Below are 16,794 nucleotides of genomic sequence, written 5' to 3' on the forward strand. Positions count from 1 at the left end.
GAAGAAACAAATTAACAAACATTTGTCAGAGATGTTCTAGAAGAGATATATGTCTTTAAGGGCAGGAAGATGGACTACCTGGTTTCTAAAATCCATTCTACACCTAAGTGACATTCTACATCTTAAGAACCTATGGTCTGTTTGGGAAGTAAGAAATCAATACAGTAATGGCAGGTGAGCAACCACTTAACCAAAAATGGACGCAGCTAGGAAAGTGTCGACAACAGAGTAATTTGTAAAGGGACAGTCAGATCTAGCGGAATTGAGGCACGCTTCCTAAGAAAGTAACCACTGTACAAATCCAGAAGAGATTGGGAAACGTAACTAGGGAGACTATTCTCTGGTGAAAGGTAAGCAAGTTTGCAGGAGGATTTGCTCTTGCAATTCTGAGGGCTCTACAAAAGCAGACTCGGTAATTATGCCTGCTCAAACGTGTGTCTTGAAGAACCGGGGTCCCCCAGAGGGTAAATCCCCTGTCTACCGCAAGGCCAGAAGGTGCCCAGTAAATTACACTCCTCCTAAGTCCCACTTACTGCTTCCCTTTAGAACGCTGCTTCACTCTACACCTTCCTGGCTGACTCCCACAAACATTCTCTGGGCGATTTCTGAACCACGTGGAGTTGAGGAATGACAGTGGGAGAAAGGGGTTAAAGTGCTGTCTCCATGGAGACCTTAGCGACCGGAAATCAGTTTCACAGCCGCCGAATCCTAGCGATACCAAAAATTGGGAATTAGTGTGGCTCGCCAGATGGCCCTAGCAAAACTGGCCGAGCCGAGCGCAAAGTCACGCGCTACCGCGGGTCTGGCAGGCAAGACACCTGGGAGCCAAACCTCGTGCCTGTCGGCGTCTGAGAAGAGTCGGAGGCGCCTGGTCAAGTCTCGGAAGCAGGTCTTCTTCTACGGCGTCTCCGAGACTCGCAACGCGGACCGCGGTAGACTACCGGGTCAGGGCGAAGAGAGGGAGGGAGGGGTAACCTGGGGGAGTCATCGCGAGAATTGACCAAACGCAGCTCCTCCAATCAGGAGTTCGACGGTGTCGTGACGTCACTGGGGTGGACGGTAGCTATCGGGTCAGCGCCGCGCGTTCCTCGTGGTGTTGGGGCTGACCGGCCGTCTTGCGCACACGTGATTCTCTTCACATGCTTGGACGCCTGGGAAGCGCTTTTATCCTAGTCCAGACCTTCCACCTTTCTCCCACTCTGTTGGCCCAGTGCAGAGTCTAGGAGAAATCTACGTGAAGTTTAGAGCCTGCGAGATGGAGCAGAGGGTTGGGCGGCGACTGAACGGAAGCCATGAGAAGAATTCGGACTAAAATGAGAAGTGCTGTACCAACGTGTGCCAAAGCGCATTTGTTCATTCAGTGGATAGCGAGCTTTACTGTCAGAGCGTCTCCAGGCGCTAGCCTTGGAAGTTATCCCCTACTGAGGATACATATATTACGCAGCACATACAAATTGTCAGATGGTTCAGTCCTTGAAAAATACAACAACTTGATGTCACTGGGAGTTGCGAAAGGGGCCAAGATCAGGAAATAGACCTGATACTATCATCAGGAGGATTAATTTGGAAAATAGAAACATGTCAGTTCCCTAAACGTTAATGACAAGTTTTTAATAATTATTTTCCGAATTTTTTATTATTACCTTGCCTTGGTTTTCTTTGTAGCTTTACCACATATGTATGTATCACTATCTTGTTTTGTTCAATTTTGAACTTTTTGGAATTGTGTATGTATTCTGCAGCAATTTGCTTCTTTCAGCATTGCTTTTCGTATTCACCTACATAAAAGCAGGCGGCTGTGGTGCTCTTCGCCCAGGCTGGAGTGCAGTGGTGCTATCTCGGCTCACTGCAACCTCCGCCTCCCAGGTTCAAGCGATTGTCCTGCTTCAGCCTCCTGAGTAGCTGGGATTACAGGCGCACGCCACCACGCTTGGCTAATTTTTGTACTTTTTTAGTAGAGACAGGGTTTCACCATGTTGCTCATACTGGTCTTGAACTCCTGACCTCGTGATCTGCCCGCCTCAGCCTCCCAAAGTGCTGGGGTTACAGACGTGAGCCACGGCGCCCGGCCCGTAATTTTGCATTGTTTAATATACTTCATTATGTATCCATCCTGCTGCCTCTTATCGTGGATTATTTGCAGTTTTTGCTCTAACATTGCTGCTGTGAACTATGTTGTGCATGTCAACTGGTGAGTGTGAGCAGACGGTAAATATGTTGTACATATCAGCTGGTGAGTGTGTGCAGACGGTTCTCTACCGTAATTTTTTGTCATATTTTTGACCCGGACTGATAGTAAGAAATACATTGTAGACTTTGAAACTGTGGACATATAAGTATTCACACATAACTGAAGTAAACATTTCTTGAAATGCTACTTTACAGGAGCTGTGAGATTTTATTTCCTTTTTTTTTGTAAATTATGGTAAAATACACAACAAAATTTATCATTTTAACTATTTTTAAGTTTTATGCTTTTTAAAATATGTATATTGTTTCAGACCTACTAATTATATAACTCAGTGGGTCCGAACCCTTTTTTTGTTCTGACCAAACCATTTTAAAGGGGCAGACACTGCAACTCTTCACCCTACACAGTGAGAGGTGGGCTAGGAGGCAAGCATAATAAAACATATGTTGAAAGGTGAAATTACTGTTAAAACTTAAGACAAATTAACAGGGTTTAACTGAGCAAGGGGAAAAATGATTCTCAAATCGGGCAGCCTCCAGAATCATAGCAGATTCAGAGAGACTCAGAGAGACTCCAGGGATGCCTCGTGATCAGAGCACGTTTATAGACAAAGAAAGGAAAGTAATGTACAAAAAACAAGTGAGGTACGGAAGCAGCTGGATGTGTTACATACAGCTTGGCGTTTGCCTTACCTGAGCACAGTTTGAACAGTCAGCATTGTATGAATAGTTGAAGTATGGCTGCTGGGATTGGCTGAGACTCAGCTATTGTTACAGAAGTACACTCCTAAATTAGGCTTTCAGCCTTGTCTACCTACTAAGTTAAGTTATGGTTCATCCATAAGGACTCAAATATGGAAGTACAGAGGCTTTCTCAGGCCATATTTAGTTCAATTTAACACCGCCATGGAAAAAAATAGGGGAATGGAAAGTGAGAGTATAGGGGAGATACATTGCAACATTAAATGGGATAGTCAGAGTAGGCCTAATTGAGTCAAGATTTGCAAGAGACATAGACACTTGGGGAAGGGGAAACCTTCCATACAGAGGGAACAGCCAGTACAAAGTTTCCAGGGCAGGACTTGCCTGTTCGGAGAATAGTAAGGAGGTAAGAGTGGCCGGAGCCAAGCAAGGTTAGTAAGGAGTGGGACAAGGGGCTTTGGATTATGTAAGGCTTTCACGTTATTTTATGGATTCTTTCACTCATCAGTGAAATGAGGAGTGATTTTGAGCAAAAGAATAATAAGATTTAATGTACATTTCAAAATAATCACTGGAGCTACTTTGTTAAGAAGAGACTGTAGGTCGGACGTGGTGGCTCACGCCTGTAATCCCAGCACTTTGAGAGGCTGAGGAGGGCGGATCACCTGAGCTCAGAAGTTCAAGACCACCCCGGGCAACATGGTGAAACCTTGTCTCTACAAAAATACGAAAAAATTAGCTGGGCATGGTGGTGTGTGCCTGTAGTCCCAGCTACTCGGGAGGCTGAGGCACGAGAATTGCTTGAGCCCCGGGGGCAGAGGTTGCAGTGAGCTGAGATTGTGCCACTGCACTCCAGCTTGAGCTGCAGAGTGAGACTCCATCTCAAAACAGAAAACAATAAGAGACTGTAGAGCCTGCAGGAAGCCCAGTGAGGCTGTTGTGGTAAACTAGCCAGGCAGGATGCTGGTGGCACTGGCCAGGGTGGTAGCAGTGGAGAATGGACAGATATTGAGAATCGCTTGAACCCCAGGAGGTGGAGGTTGCAGTGAGCCAGATCACACCACTACACTCCAGCCTGGGTGACAAAGGGAGATTTCATCTCAAAAAAAAAAAAAGAAAAAGGAAAAGAAAATACTTGGCATACTAACAGTGAACTAGATAAAATCATAAAAAGTAATCCTTGTGTCAACATTTTCTTCAATGTAGTTTAGCATTGCAAATATGTACCTGTAAAAATAATATTTTCCACTCAATTAGAAAAGGGAACTAAAAATAATTATTTAGAGCTGGGCACAGTGACTTCTGACTGTAATCCCAGCTACTTGGGAGGCTGAGGCAAGAGGATTGTTTGAGCCCAGGAGTTCAAGGCTGCAGCATGCTATGATCACAGCTAGCCACTGCACTCGAGTCTGGGCAACAGAGAGAGACCCTGTCTCTACAAAAAAATTATTATTATTTAATGACATGATTTTATATGTAATTATTAAGATTCTTTTACATTTGAATGGACATTTGAGTAAGTAAAAATTGACCTTTTAAGGCCACAAAGAAAAGGCTTTAATTGCCTACATAATTACTACCTGTTCATTAAGGTCTGCAGCAGCCAAAACCTCAGAAGCAATGTGACTGACCAGTCAAAAGTAAGGTTCTCTCGCAAGTATTATTTTCCATACGGAAAAACGTGGTAGTGTCTCACAGTTTCATAGTCATTTTTATATCTCCCAAAATTATCACGTATGGTACTCTGCAAACAATGCATGGTGCCATGTACAATTCAGCAAGCCCCCATTAAAAAGCCTTATTGGTTTGGTTTTTTTTTTTTTTTCTTAGATGGAGTTTCATTCTTGTTGCCCAGGCTGGAGTGCAGTGGTACGATCTCAGCTGACTGCAACCTCTGCCTCCCGGGTTCAAGCGATTCTCCTGCCTCAGTCTCCTGAGTAGCTGGGATTACAGGCATGTGCCACTACGCTCGGCTAATTTTGTATTTTTAGTAGAGACGGGGTTTCTTCATGTTGTTCAGGCTGGTCTTGAACTCCCAACCTTAGGGGATATACCCACCTCAGCCTCCAAAAATGCTGGGATTACAGGCGTGAGCCACCGTGCCCGACCTGAATAGTTTTATATCTAAAATGAAGCCCAAAAGTATATACTAGACCTATGAATATGAATATTTTGTATTTAATATGTTTGGCCCCAAGTCAGTGAAAGAAAGAAAAGTACTGTACTATTACTTATATATCTACTTATCTGTCTTAAAACAATAAACATGTATTATCTCTTAGTTTATGTGGGTTAGAAATTCAATTTGGCTGAATGTGTCTGACTAGGAGTCTCTCATGAGGTTTCAGTGGAGATGTTGGCTGGGGCTATGGTCACGTGATGGCTTGGCTGAGGCTGGAGAATCAGCTCCCAAGATGATTGACTGACTTCTTGGTGCTGGTTGCTGACACAAGCCTCCAGCTCCTCTCTACATGGACCTTTTCCCAGCTGCTTGGGCCATCTTACAACATGGCTGCTGACCTTCCCAAAAATAAGCAAGAGAGTACAAGGTGGAAGATTCAGTGACTTTAATGGCCGAGCCACAAAGCAACACAGCATCATTTTGACAGTATCCTAACGGTTACAAAGGTCAGCTCTATTCAGTGAGGGAGGCTCTACACAAAAGTGTGCATACCAGGAAGCCAGTATCACTGGAGGGCCATTTTAGAGGCTGCCAACCATAGTGTATTAGGCCATTCTTGCATTGCTATAAAGAAATACCTGAGGCCAGGCACGGTGGCTCACGCCTGTAATCCCAGCACTTTGGGAGGCCGAGGCAGGTGGATCACCTGAGGTCAGGAGTTCGAGACCAGCCTGGACAAGATGGTGAAACCCCATCTCTACTACAAATACAAAAATTAGCTGAGCGTGGTGGCATGTGCCTGTAGTCCCAGCTACTCAGGAGGCTGAGGCAGGAGAATCACTTGAACCCAGGAGACAGAGGTTACAGTGAGCCAAAATTGCACCATTGGGCTCCAGACTGGGCGACAAGAGCAAGACTCTATCTAAAAAAAAAAAACAAAAAACAACAAAAAAAAACCAGAGCCGGCTGTGGTGGCTCACGCCTGTAATCCCAACACTTTGGGAGGCTGAGGCGGGCAGATCACGAGGTCAGGAGATCAAGACCATCCTGGCTAACATGGTGAAACCCTGTCTCTACTAAAAATACAAAAAATTAACCGGGTGTGGTGGCAGGTGCCTGTAGTCCCAGCTACTTGGGAGGCTGAGGCAGGAGAATGACGTGAACCTGGGAGGTGGAGCTTGCAGTGAGCCGAGATTGCGCCACTGCACTCCAACCTGGGTGACAGAGCGAGACTCCGTCTCAAAACAAACAAACAAACAAACAAACAAAATAAGTACCTGAGGCTGGACAATTTAGAAAAAAAAAAAAAAGGCTGGGCAATTTAGGAAAAAAAAAGTTTAATTGGCTCATAGTTCTGTAGGCTGTCCAGAAAGCACTGCACAGCATCTGCTTGTAGGGAGACCTCAGCAAGCTTACAATCATGACAGAAGGCAGAGGGAACAACCACATCACGTGGTGAAAGCAGGAGCAAGAGGGAGAGTGGAGTGGGGAGGTAGGTGCCCCACACTTTTGCAAAACCAGATCTTATGAGAATTGACTCACTTATCACCAAAGGGATGGGCTAAGCCATTCATGAGGGATATGCCCCCATGATCCAAACACCTACCAGGCCCCACCTCTAACATAGGGGATTACATTTCAACATAAGACTTGGTGGTGACACTGATCCAAACCATTTCACATAGTAACGATAACACCTTTGCAGATTTCCTTTGCTGCCTAAAATGCACTAAGGGATCATAACTAAGGAATGACTTATTTATTATTTAATTAAATATAATTTCCATAGAGTATCTTAAGGAAATGGTAATTTTCATGTTTCCTTACAAAGTTATTTACCTTTAATGACATACATTTTCATGTAAGTCAGCACAGAATTTAAACATAAAACTAGGTTAATTTTAAGAAACATTTTAGATGTTCTTCAAACTTTCTCTTCCTAAACAATTCCTTCCTGAGGGGCTGGGCGCTGTGGCTCAGGCTTGTAATCCCAACACTTTGGGAGGCCAAGGAGGGCAGATTACTTGAGGTCAGGAGTTAGAGACCAGCCTGGCCAACATGGTGAAACCCCATCTGTACTAAAAATACAAAAATTAGCCTGGCGTGGTGGCAGGAGCCTGTAATCCCAGCTACTCAGGAGGCTGAGGCAGGGGAATTGTTTGAACCTAGGAGGCAGAGGTTGCAGTGAGCTGAGATTGTGCCACCACACTCCAGCCTGGATGACAGAGCTAGACTCCATCTCAAAAAAACAAAACAAAAAACAAAAACAAAAACACAACTCCTTCCCATATAAGAATATGTTGTGGCTGTTGTCTGTGTGACACCACTCTCTTCCTTCCCCATACACAGAGTTTCCACTTGAGTGACCTCAGTATTCCCTGAAAGCATTGTCCTTTCATCAACCATGCTCTCTGCTGGGAAGTCCTTCTTACTCCCACCTGAGAAACTTCCTCACACTTGAGGCTCCATCTCAAATTTTACCTCCTCAATGAAATCTGACAAGAAATTCCTATTCTCCATCGTACTTAGATTTCTGTCTCAGTGATAGCATTATCAGTTTGTTAGTCCATGGTAATTATTCTTACGCTTGTCGGTCTTCCTACTGATTTATAAACTTTTCCACATTGGGCACCATCTTTAGATTCCTAGTGCCCAGCACAGTGCCCGGCATGAATAGCTCTGCAAATTGTTGAGTTAGGATAACCAGGCCAGCAAGTCCTCCGCAGTGGCAGTGTGCAGTGGTGCTTACTTTACCACTGTGTGGCAGCAAACTACAGAAGTATTTCCACCTTTTTATAAGGGGTAGAGCTGAGAAGAGTATTCATAAACTATAGACAATGTTTCTTCTGGGAGTGGAATTACAGGGGACCCTCGTTGTCCATGCTGTTTATTTCTGGATTGTTTTAATAATAGCATATTTTTAATGTGAAATACGGCATTGATACAGAAAAGTACACAGAACAAATATTTACACAGAGATGCAAAAGTATGTTAGAATAATTTGCCAGCTCAGTTGAAATAATGTGCTGAATTTATTATGAAATACAACTATCAAATAGAAAATTACTTTGTTCATAACATTGCACAATACTGTTTTCAAATTCATCCATATTGTTGCTTGCACTTTTTATACCAAATAAATAAATATTAAAACTTTAAAAGAAAATTTAGTAATAAGTAAAAATAGTTGTAAAATAATATGACCTAAAAATATTAGAACAGAAAATTGTATATACATTGTATTTTCAGCTTTATAAAATAATGGATACTATGAACAAGGTTTGGAAAAGAATGAGTTTGGAAAAGCAGTTTGTCAGGCCAGTAAGATTGTGAGTGAGTTTTTCTTTCTTAAATTTTCTTTACTGTTCTAACATGGGCTTAATAAACCTTTAAGGCCTGTTTTTATAGGTCATAGAGTTGCTAACTGGAACATGCCCAAATTACCACAAACCTGCCATATTTTACCATTTGGATCATATTACTGTCATCTTAAAGAAAGCTGGTGGTTGTGTTGGGCACAGATAGAAAACTGTATTGTTAAATTGAGTTTGGCCTCCCTACATATTTTAAGTTTGGCTTACTGTTTTCTCTATACTTAGTTGGTTGCAACCTAACTTGATGTTAAACAGACTGTAACCTGATCTCTCAAGTAGCAGAGTCTCAGCCAATCACAGGCAGCCAGCTGTTCAAACCAGGTTCAAATAAAGCAAATGCCCAGCTGTAACCAATCCAGTTGTTTCTGTACATCATTTTTCCAGGTCACTTTCCTTTTTCTGTCCATAAATGTTATCCAACCATGCCAAAGCCCTGGGGTCACCCTGAACCTGCCCAATTTGAGAATCGTTTATTACTCAAACTCTGTTAAATTTAATTTGTCTAAAGTTTTTCTTTTAATCATATAAAAATTTAAAATGCATAGCACCATCTTTGTTTGATTAAAATGCTTTTGAAAAGAAAGGTTTTTTTCATTCTTGTTGCACAAAGCATTCTCGTATCCCCACATTATTCCCCCACTCAAAAACATCTGTCCGTATGGCAATCCTAATTCCTAGCCCTCTCCATAGGAGACAGGACTAGTAGCTCACTACTGTGGTTTTTGGGGGACATCTAAAGAAGGAATCCCTGGGACAGGAAGAGATGGAAAAGTTTGATGTCCACTTTTGACAGTAGGGTTCTACCAGAGTTCTGCAAAGGGAGAAGATCATGTATAAAACACAGTTCCAATCTTTTGAAAAAGGTAAATATTGTGTTGGGGTTTGTTGTTGTTGCTGTTGTTGAGACAGGAAACTCACAATCTTACTCACCTGACAAACTGCTTTTCCAAACCCAGTCACTCTGTCACTCAGGCTGGAGAGCAGTGGTTATGACCATGACTCACTGCAACCTCGACCTTACTGCGCTCAAGTGATCCTCTCACCTCAGCCTCCCAAGTAACTGGGACTACAAGCAGGTGCCACCATACCCAGCTATATATATATTTTTTAATATGTAGAGATGGAGTTTCACCATCTTGCCCAGGCTGGTCTCAAACTCCTGAGCTCAGGTGATCCGCTGGCCTTGGCCTCCCAAAGGGCTGGGATTATAGACATGAGCCACCACACTTGGGCATTGTGTAAAGTTTTTACTATCCATATTAACTAATATTATCCTGTGTGCACACATAAGGTTTCTGGAGCAGAGCAGATTACTGTTATTTACTTATAGCAAAAAACAACCCCATGAATCCCCCATACCCAAATTCTTATCCCTTAATGATACAATGAGAGGTGGTTGAACAAAACTCTACATGTAAGTAATATGTATTGTAAGCGAGGAACCTCCCTTCCCCCAATTTAATCTAGGTGTTGATGTAGACGGGAGAGGCAGCTATACTTCTCACTTCTTCCTAGAGTTTTTTTGGAAACATAATGGGAGGATTCCTGAGTTTTTGCTTTAACCCTTTGGAATATAAATAAATTTCTTCTGGGGAAAGGTAAGCCCAGTGTCACCACTTTACCACCCTGGGATGTCTCCACAATCCAGGTCTCATCCCCCGGTGTTAGTCCCTTTGTGTTGCTATAAAGGAGTACCCAGGGCTGGGCAATTTATAAAGAAGAAAGGTTTATCTGGGCTCACGGTTCTGCAGGCTGTATAAGCAGCATTGCGCTGGCATCTGCTTCTGGTGAGGCCTCGGGAAACACAATCACGGCGGGAGGTGAAGGGGGAACCAGCATGTCACATAGCAAGACAGGGATAAAGAGAGAGTGAGGTGGGAGGTGTCAGGCTTTTGCATAAACTAACTGAGCAAGAACTCATGTATTACCATGTGGAGGGCAATAAGCCATTCATGATTAATCTGTCCCCATGACCCAAATACCTCCACCAGGCCTCACCTCCAACTTTGGGATTACGTTTTAACATGAGATTTGGAAGGGACAAAACGTCCAAACCATATCACTCACGCCCCTCGAAAAGTAAACTCGTACCTCCAGGTCCAGCAGGAGGTAAATCTCTCTCCAGAAAGTAAATCTCCAGTGGAGATGTGTATGTTATAAAGGTCTCCTGTCTATGTCTAGTAAATCTCTCTTGTGCCTGTTTCAGGTTTCTCTCACTATCTGATCCATAAATTACTGTCCAGGTCCCTGGTAAAATTTGCTTAGAAAGCCCTAACTTGCAGAAACATAAAAGTATTTGCTGCCTGATTGGTTAAAACTATGCCCCCAAATTTGCATGTCCAAATTAGTGTGACCTTTCACACTTCTTTTAATTTTCTTGTAATTACTTTGAGTATATAAAACTCTTTTTTTTTTCTTTTTTTTTTTTGGCCAGGCTCGGTGGCTCACGTCTGTAATCCCAGCACTTTGGAAGGTTGAGGCAGGCGGATCACAAGGTTAGGAGTTCAAGACCAGCCTGACCAATATGGTGAAACCCTGTCTCTACTAAAAATACAGAGAAAATTAGCCAGGCATGGTGACATATGCCTGTAATCCCAGCTACTTGGGAGGCTGAGGCAGGAGAATCGCTTGAACCCGGGAGGCAGAGGTTGCAGTGAGCCGAGATCACGCCACTGTACTCTAGCCTGGGTGACAGAGTGAGACTCCATCTTAAAAACAAACAAACAAACAAACTCTTTTTTTGGCATTGTTTTGTGTATTTTGATGACATAAGAAAATCAGCCTTACTATTTATGGCCTAGTCTTGCTTTTGTCTATTTGATGAATTGATCACCACCACCCCCTCTTAATCATACCTGCCAAGTCTTAAAATTACTGCTGGTGGTTTCTAAAAATGAAATACAGTTCCAAAGAATAAAGATGTCTATGCCATTGAGGAAGCTGAAGAAAATGTTTAAAAAGCAACATCCAAAAGGATTTCCAAAAATATCAGAAACTATACTAATTTTTGAAGAAACAAATATATGGCCCCTAAGGTGATTTTTCTAAAGGGGACTAGTGTCATTTGAATGTGTGAACTCTGGGATGTTCTGGTTTGTTAAAAAAAAATCATATAGCTTTATATAAGAAACAAGTAGATGAAGATGTGTCCTAGTCCTGACCTGATGTCACTAGTACTAACACTCAATTTAGTTAGGTGACCTATAAAATTCACCCTAGTTCTACTGTGCTTCCCACCTTGCCTACAAGACAATGGAGTATTTTTTTTCTAAAATCTGCATTGCAGCATTCCAGGAGCTGCTATTCTATCTTTCCTTTACCCCAGGGTCTGAGCCTCAAGACAGCCTAGGAACCCAGGCAGGGCCCCTCCACCTACACAGACTTGATCCCACTTCCCATACTCGGAGCTCTCCTGGACTAGGGAGAACTTCAATCAGGCCCTTTCCTCCAACCCCGGTAATTTTCATTTATTCCTCACAAAAGACCTGTGAAGCATGCAGGGCTGGAATTCTCTGTCTTTTTTTTTTTGTTTTAACTGATGAAGAAACATGTTCAAATGGAGAAAGTGGCTGGTGTGCAGTGATTCTGATGCTCAGTCCTGGGCTCTTTCCATTATGTTCCAAACCCTCCTTTTTATATGCAGATGAGCCAATTGTGGCAGTGACACTTTCCTGCAAAATGAAACAATGCCATAATTACAAGGGCTTGGGAATTAATGGCACTAAATGGGTAATTTGGGTTTAATGTTAAATCCTGGAATAGGCAACCCAGGGCCAGAAAGAGAGGCTTTCCAAGTGTCACCTCTGCCATCTGGTGGTCAAATGACAATATAACTGCAACAATTCAGTATCGATACTGTCATCATATGAAAGTCATGCATGACCCCAGGGTCGGGTGAATTATTTGAGGCTGGACTCTGACTTTTAGGGCCTGAGATGAGAAAATAAAATGTTGAATACACAAATAAAGGTCAGAAGTTTTCCACTAGATCTCTGCTCAGGGTGAGGAACTGCATAGTTTACAATGGAAGAGCCCATTCATCCATTTATTCAACATATTTATTAAGCACGGTCTTAGGCTAGCTTCCTAGGAAATAGATTCTAGGTAGATATTTGCTTAAGGAGGGTTACTGGGGAGCATTCTTGAGGATCACCCTTGTAAGGGTTTGAGGGAAACAGAACTGGTCAGAAAGAGTTGACCTGGAATGAATTTGCAATAGTGGCCTCAGCCGATCTGGGAGCTCTGGTGTTGGCTTGGCAAGGGGACTGAGCCTCTGTACTTCTTTATCCACCAGTTATTGGATTCCTTGTGAGCTGTAACAGAGCTGCACCTAGCGGGATGAGTGCCTTGGTCCTAAAAGGGGGGATCTGGGCAGTGCCCTACAGCCTCCTCTAGAGACACCTACCGTGTTCTGGTACTGTGCCAAGGTCAGGTGATGTAATGTTGAACAAGATAACATCTCTGCCTTCAAAGGCACCCAGGGGTGCAGTGTTATAGAAAATAAATATGTGGGCAAATGAGTAAAGGAATAAATAATTAAAAGGGGGTTAAAAAAACCCGGGAAATACAAAGCAACTGTCTCAGAGCTAGACAATCTATCTCATAAGAGTAAACAACAAAGAAAATGCTCGCCAGAAATGTTGGCTCACACCCGTAATCCCCACACTTTGAGAGGGCAAGGCAGGAGGATTGCTTGAGGCCAGAAGTTCAAGACCAGCCTGGACAACAAGGGAAGACCCTGTCTCTACAAAAACAAAATTAGCTGGGCATGGTGGCATGCCCGCAGTCCTAGCTACTTGGGAGATGGAGGCTAGAGAATCACTTGGGCCCAGGAGTTCAAGGTTGCAGTAAGCTATGATTGCACCATTGCACTCTGGCCTGGGCGAGAGAGTTAGATCCTGTCTCTAAAACAAACAAACAAAATCTTGCCTTTTCTTTTTATGTTTGAGACAGGGTCTCACTCTGTTGCCCAGACTTGTTTCAAACTCTTGGGCTCAAGCATTCCTCCCATCTCAGCCTCCCAAAGTCCTGGGATTACACAGTGCCTGGATCCTTTCCTTTTATTATATTATTATTATTATTTGAGACAGGGTCTCACTCTATCATCCAGGCTGGAATGCAGTGGTGTGATCATGGCTCACTACAGCCTTGACCTCCCTAGGCTTAGGTGATCCTCCCACCTCAGCCTCCCAAGTAGCTGGGACTACAGGCGCACCCCACCATGCCTGGCCAATTTTTGTATTCTTTATAGAGATGAGGTTTTGCCATTCGGCTCAGGCTGATCTCACATTCCTGGGCTCAAGCAATCTGCCCACCTCAGTCTTCCGAAGTGCTAGGATTGCAGGCGTGAGCCACTGTGTCTGGCCCTTGTCTTTTATCAACAACGATAAAGAAAGCTGAAAACATTTGGTATGAAAACTGAATTTACCCTCTGCTGATATAAAAACTGAAAAAGAAGAAAAAGTCATCTAGAAACAATTCTAGAGAAACACCTATGAAACTTAACCAAAGCAGTGGGAGATTACCTTGTCATTCATCCGCAATGGAATGTGGCACCCTTCAGTGCTACCTAAGAATAGGTGTTGGGGCTTTCCCTATATCCTGGGGCCTACACCTGTTCTGAGCTATTGGGAAGGAGGGCTGCCCATAGGTAGGTGTCATTCCTGGGGAATATTCTGGCTGCTGATCTTGTATTGATATCCCCAGATACAGCACCTTGGAAAAATCAGAAAAGACAGCTCCTGGGTACCTGCTTAGGTGGAAATCAGAGAGATTTTGGTGCTGATTCTGCCTGTGGCCACATGATGCACCCCAACCCAATTCTGTTGTCCCAAACATCTCTTTCTCTACATCCTTTGTGTTTTTCTTCTTCCCATACCTGTAGAATCTTTATTTCCTCGCAGGGAAAAGGGAAAAGTACTTGGATCCTTGCCTGTTGTCCTTAGCCTGTTACTTAGAGCATTACAATAAACTCCATCCTATGAGCTCGTTAGGCTTAAATATTTGAAATGTACAAAACTATTTCTCCACCATGAGTTTCAGAAAAATCATTTGGGGACTTAAAAAACCTAAAATTGCCTTTCTTGTCTTCTGGTTTTGCTGTGGCAACCATTCTCTAAGGCAGAGGGAATAGAATTGCCCAGAGGTGTTGGGCGGGGCAGAGGTCTACGATAGAGGTACCTGTTGACAGTTCTAAACTCTCTTTAGAACTTCAGACGCTTGCCCTGAAACAAACACCTCCGTTTGATGTACAGCCTCAAACTCCTATCTCTTTTTGCCTGCCTGCCTGCATTTCTCTCTTTCTTTCTTTCTTTCTTTCTTTCTTTCTTTCTTTCTTTCTTTCTTTCTTTCTTTCTTTCTTTCTTTCTTTCTTTCTTTCTCTCTCTCTCTCTCTCTTTCTTTCTTTCTTTCTTTTCTTTCTTTCTTTTCCTTCCTTCCTTTCCTTCCGGATACTCACTCTGTTGCCAAGCTGGAGTACAGTGGCATGATCTCAGCTCACTGCAACCTCCACCTCCCGGGTTCAAGCAGATTCTCCTGCCTCAGCCTCCCAAGTAGCTGGGACTACAGGCCCGCACCACCACACCCAGCTAATTTTTGTATTTTTAGTAGAAATGGGGTTTCACCATGTTGGCCAGGATGGTCTCAATCTCTTGACCTTGTGAGATCCACCCGCCTCAGCCTCCCAAAGTGCTGGGATTATAGGCGTCAGCCACTGCACCCAGCCTTGCCTCACTTCTTTCTGCCTCTTTCTTCGCCTTGAATTTGCTATACTAACTTATGCCCTAAACAAGCAAAAATTCTGAAAGTCTTTTTCTCTCAAATTCCACTTCCTCCTAGCTGATTAATCATTGAGTTCTAGGTAGTTCCATATTTGCTATTACTGCCCCATTTTAAGACACTGCTAACAACCTCCTTTCCCTATAGATCAGAGTTTATAAATCTCAGCACTGTTGACATTTTGGATGGCATAACTCCTTGTTGTGGGGGACTGTCCTGTGCATTGTAGGGTGTTTAGCAGCATCCCTGACCACTCCCCACAGATGCCAGTAGCACCACCAAGTTGTGATGATCACACAATGCTAAGTCACACTGGAGCGACAAAAGAAAAAAAATGTGTGCCCTATGTACACTTACCAAAATGTCACCTGGTAAGTTAATAAAAGTTCTACAACAACAATAAAAAGACTGAATTTACACTATGCTGGTATAAAATTTGAAGGGAGGAAAAAAAGATGCCCCCCCAAAAACAATTTCACAGAAACTTTGAGGGCCCAGTGCCAAACGAAAATGCAGGTCCTCTTCTTCAAAACTTATTAAGAATTTCAAAACAGTGAAAGCAGAGCATTAAACCAAGCATAGAGCCCTTCTAGGTATGGAGGGTGCTGTGCTGCATGGCTCTCAGCAGCTGGCCCTGACCCATGTCACCCAATCTGTCCACTCGCCTTTGTCAATCCCCATAAATCTGCCTGATGGGGAATGTGACAGCCATGTGAACTCTGGGAACCCCAAGCTGACTGAAAACAACTGTCCCCATTGCGCAATAATGCAGGATCTAAAAACAAACAGCCTGCCTTTATTTAGAATTTTGGGTTGGGTGCAGTGGCGTCTGTAATCCCAGCACTTTGGGAGGCCAAGGTGGGAGGACTGCTTGAGGCTAGGAATTTGAGAAAAGCCTGGTCTAGGCCGGGCACGGTAGTGCATGCCAGTAATCCCAGAACTTTGGGAGGCCAAGGCGGGTGGATCACCTGAGGTCAGGAGTTCGCGAACAGCCTGATTAACATGGTGAAACTCCATCTCTACTAAATACAAAAAAAAAAAAAAAACTGCCCTGTGTGGTGGCACATGCCTGTAATCTGAGCTACTTTGGAGGCTGAAACGGGATAATCACTCGTACCTGGGAGGTGGAGGTTGCAGTGAGCTGAGATTGCACCATTGTACTCCAGCCTGGGCAAGAACTTAATTCCATCCCAAAAAAAAGAAAAAAAAAAAAAAGAGAGAAGGGCCTGGTCAACAGACCAAGATACCATCTCTACAAAAAGAAAAAATTTTTTTAAATTAGTCAGGTGTGGTGGTGTGCACCAGTAGTCCCAGCTACTTGTGGTTACTTGGGATGCTGAGGCGGGAGGATCACTTAAGCGTGGGAGTTCAAGGCTGCAGTGAGCTATGACTGTGCTACGAAAAATAAGTTTAATTAATTACTTTTTTTTAGAGATGGAGTCTAAAAGTCTTAATTGCCTTTTTTTTAAGACATGGAGTCCCCTCCACCAAAAAAGTAATTAATTAAACCAGAATTTTGATGGTTTATCATGGATTTTTTGTATTAATTTTGATTTTAAAATATATTGTATTAAAATGCTACTTCTTCTGATTACTGAGGATTTTGGAGCTTTTTAAATTTTGCATCTT

The 16,794-nt window shown here is 43.3% G+C and overlaps 1 protein-coding gene across 11 annotated transcripts in view; it reads right to left on the reverse strand.

Moving 5' to 3' along the window:
* Positions 1 to 978, reverse strand: part of LOC105464931 (THADA armadillo repeat containing) — a 356,256-nt gene extending 355,278 nt beyond the window's left edge. For 7 of the 11 annotated variants that reach the window (XM_071076636.1, XM_071076633.1, XM_011713068.3 and 4 more), the window contains exon 1: positions 832 to 978. The gene's annotated coding sequence lies outside the window, so the exon portion shown is untranslated. Of the gene's footprint in view, positions 1 to 533; positions 809 to 831 lie in introns of those variants that run through there. The other 4 variants (XM_071076637.1, XM_071076635.1, XM_071076632.1 and 1 more) reach the window with 3 other exon arrangements.
* Between the last annotated feature and the right edge of the window lie 15,816 nt (positions 979 to 16,794).

Source organism: Macaca nemestrina, chromosome 13 (genome assembly GCF_043159975.1).
Source record: "Macaca nemestrina isolate mMacNem1 chromosome 13, mMacNem.hap1, whole genome shotgun sequence".
NCBI lineage: Eukaryota > Metazoa > Chordata > Mammalia > Primates > Cercopithecidae > Macaca > Macaca nemestrina.